Consider the following 3,957-nt stretch of genomic DNA (forward strand, 5'->3'; position numbering starts at 1 on the left):
ATTAACGTAGGTGCTTGGATGAGTTTACGCGTATCTTGACTAATTCCACGAGTTCTGAAGTTAATGACTATATAAGTCTCTAGTGACCCTGAGGGGACTTGAACTCGTGATCATTGAGGAGCAAATCCAAGACCTAATCAGTTGAAATACCCCTCAAGATTAACTTGGTTTTTTTTTCTTTAGCTCACATCCAACAATGCAAACATGGATGGCATTACATGATTCTAACGATCAAGGAACATCAGTTTTTGTCCTAACAGATTACCAATAAAGAGGAACTTTAGGTGAAACCCTTTGGCTAATGTAGTAATCACCATATGATGTCTTGCTTAACTCTAACAACTTTATGCTTTCCAAAAGTTTAGGTTATAATGGCCTAAACTAATAAATAGGATGATCTACGGTCATCCCTAATTTAGCTTTAAATCATTTACTCAAAAAGACTTTAGATTTGACATAAAGTAAATCCATCAAATAAGTTAGACAATAAATGGTAAAGATTGGTTGTGTTTGTATTTGCCTTTTCCTTCTTATCATGCTGCTGATGGGGGCAGCTAGGTAACCATTCACTGATGGATGCCTGGAACTAGACTGAGAGCTTGCAGAGCAAGAGGGAAGAACAGAAAGCAGCTGATAAAGCTGCTGGTATTGATTTGCCTAGATGATGAATCTCTGGTACAGTGCGACTGATTTTTGTATGACTTGCCTAAGCTTAGTTATTCAATTTACCGGAAAGTACCTGTCACTTGGGCTTGATGATCTGATATATATTTCTCCTTTTGGTGGTTACAGCTAGAAAACAGAGTTTCTCCTCTGCATGCTTTTTTAAAGGACAGAGCGCATCATGATCTTATTCTAGATGTCTGTATTTTTTCCCTTTATTTTTATGCATCTATTCTTTATTTTTTATTTTGATTGATTTATTTGCTTGAAACAAAGCGCATCATTGTTAAGGAATCCCACTCATGCTGAATAAAGTCACCAGCAGATATTCTTTTACTTTCTGATAGTTAGTAGCTCTCTCTTGGTTTGGTTCATAGTTGTTCAAGGCATTGCAATCACTGCAAAGATATTCTGAAGCTCTGGAGATTATAAATCTCACCCAGAGATTGCTTATACAGTGATAGATGATATGCTTATTTTCTATTTATTTTGTTCTCCATCTTCAGGAACTGCCTTGATCAACTTGACCCTTGGATTTAGACTCCAAAAAAACCACAAGGATTAGCATTCCTCTATAATAACAGAGAACAGCCATGTTGGGTTCATTGCTGTATACAGGGGAAGGAAAACATAATAATTAGCCTTTTATTAAAACGTCTACATTGCTGCTGAGATTGGGTTGGCTTCCATTGACAACCAAATTGCAAGAGCTTTACTCATTCGATCTTGATGGTATTTCTAAGTGACCACCTACAAGCTAATGCAACAGTTGGGTTCCTGGCATCAGTTTCAATGCTGTTTGCTGGCCATTGTGTATTTGTTGCTTGTTATTTATTTCTGTCTCTCATCACAACAACTTAACTTTAGCCCCTAATTCCATTACCTCTCCTACTTGCCCACAGTTCCATTGCTCTATACATATACGATCTGCCACTATCTTCTAGATTTTGCTGGGCTCTATTACCCTTCTCAATTAGTTCTTGTTGATGTGAAAATATATATTATTTTGCTCTTGTTTACTTGTGCTTGCTGATAATGGGTGACCTTAGAGAAGGCAACATCCAATATCTTTTATGAGTTCTATTGGTGCTCCAAACAATGACACTGAACAAGACATTTATGATATTGAGAAGTCGTGTCTAAGGAGAGCAATGTGAGCGGAGAAGGTCCATGGCACAAATTGCCTCAACAGAGGTAGAGGGCCAGGGGAACAAACAAGAACAACCACAAGAAGCAGACCAAAACCTCCATTCGTTCAAGCCATAAACTTTTAGCAAAGTTTAATGGCCATGAATCTTGCCAATTTCGTTGATGTTTGTCTGAGATTCAATTCAGAGGATTTGAACTAGTTGCTTCACTATACTGCGGAATCAAATTCTGAATTTAATCACTGTCTTGTTCAATGATGCCTTTCTTCTTTCTTTATTTGTTGATATTCTATTAAACTAGAGTGTTTGCTTGATTTTAAAATGCATGTTTTTGCTTTTTTGCACTTGTAATAAGCATAATATTAAATTAAACCCACTGGATAGTACTGTTGTTTTTAGACTTTCTTGACCGAATTGATTGAATTTTAGGAAATATATATATATATATATATATATATATCCGGCTTTTGTATTTAACTATTTAAGGGGTTTAAAGTTAATGTGGTTTTCAAATCAGTTAGAACTTTGAGTTTTTGGTATGATGTTTTAGTTTCCTCCAAGAAATAATCCCCATTAAATATAGCTATAGCTAGGCTGTCGTTCACGTTTCCTTTTCAAGAAAGTAATGGAGTCCATAGCTTGATTTAATAACTTTATCAATTATCAGAGTTTTAATAATAATATATTATAATTTCTTCAACTAACACTACGTAATCAACTTCTCTGTAATTAATAACAATTGTATGGAAATTATGCTGTTAATTTCTTTTCTTAATGGAAAATGTTCCATTAATTATAATTCACTGTAAACCAAGCCTTTCTAAGCGATCCTTTGGCGCTATAGAGACAGGCTATGCAAATAATATGTAAAGAATAAAGAAATTAATTTTTTTTTTTATCTGGATGGTTTAAAAGATATTTACACCATATGAATATTGTTTTTTTATATTTTTGCTTGAGTAAAGGAGTTGGAGAATCATTTTATCATAATAAAATTAATGAGTTATATATATATATATATATATATATGAGGGATAAATAACATTTCTACAAATATTAATGAAATAAAAATATGATAGGTCATGAGAGATTAATGTATATCTAAGAGTGCAAATTATGTAGGGTCTAAACAAAAATAATTGGGTTTGATAAAAAAAAAAAACCCATAAGAAGTAAGTATTGGGTATAGACCATAAGGCAAGGCGCATGCATGCATCACAGTCACCAGGCGTTGTGCCTTAGCTTATGGGTGCCAAACGTTTTCTTGAGCTCAAATGCACCATGTGTCTGGGATCAACCATGATGTCTGAACATATGGGCACCAAGCACGCACCTAGTGTGGAGCATCGAGCGAGGGGAGCTGGGTGTTGGTCAAGGGAAACTAGGCATGGGTCATCATGTGCCTGACACCAGCTGAGGGGAGCCGGGCAAGGAGTGCTGGGCATAGGGTACGAGGTGAGGGGAGCCATGTATAGGGTGCTGGTTAAGGGAGTCGGGCTAAGGGAGTTGGGTGTTGGTCAAACGGAGCAAGACACGAGGTACCAGTTAAGGGAGAGAGGCGAGAAGAGTCGGGGGTTGATCGAAGGGAGCCAAAAATGGGATGCTGGACGTGGGACATCGATCAAGGGGAGTTGAGCATAGGGAGCCGATTAACGAAGCTGGGCGAGGGGAGTGAGGGGCCAGTCGAGAGGAGTCGTGCACGAGGAGCCCGATCAAGGGGAGACAAACACGGGGTGTTAGGCATGAGGTGTCTGTCAAATAAGCCGAGTTAGGGGAGTTGAGGGCCAGTTAAGGGGAACCAGGCATGGGGCACCAGGTGCTGTTTAAGGGGAGTTAAATGCTAGGTTTGGGTTTAGTAAAAAATCCTAGGGGATCAAGAGTTGGGCCGACCTAAAAGCTTGGGCCTAAACTTGTTTTTAGGTCCTCTCTAATGCCCAAGTTATCATAAAAATAGGCTAAGATTAACAAGTTGTTTGAAAAAAAAAAAATACTAATAATCTCGATCCATCACTAACCCTTCAAATCCTTGGAATATAAAATACGTGAAGACTTAACTACTAACTTGGTTTCTTGGATGAGATTATAATTCTTTTTATCTAAACTATTTTGATGTAGTTTGAACTTATAAGGGTCAATACATAAGGAG

The 3,957-nt window shown here is 37.3% G+C and overlaps 1 long non-coding RNA gene across 1 annotated transcript; it reads left to right on the forward strand.

Moving 5' to 3' along the window:
- Positions 1 to 354: 354 nt before the first annotated feature.
- Positions 355 to 2,211, forward strand: LOC112323847 (uncharacterized). Its single transcript, XR_002977331.2, has 2 exons — positions 355 to 675; positions 1,170 to 2,211. It is a non-coding gene; the product is annotated as an uncharacterized LOC112323847 (long non-coding RNA).
- The last annotated feature ends 1,746 nt before the right edge of the window (positions 2,212 to 3,957 follow it).

Source organism: Populus trichocarpa, chromosome 13 (assembly GCF_000002775.5).
Source record: "Populus trichocarpa isolate Nisqually-1 chromosome 13, P.trichocarpa_v4.1, whole genome shotgun sequence".
In the NCBI taxonomy this organism is placed as follows: Eukaryota; Viridiplantae; Streptophyta; class Magnoliopsida; order Malpighiales; family Salicaceae; genus Populus; species Populus trichocarpa.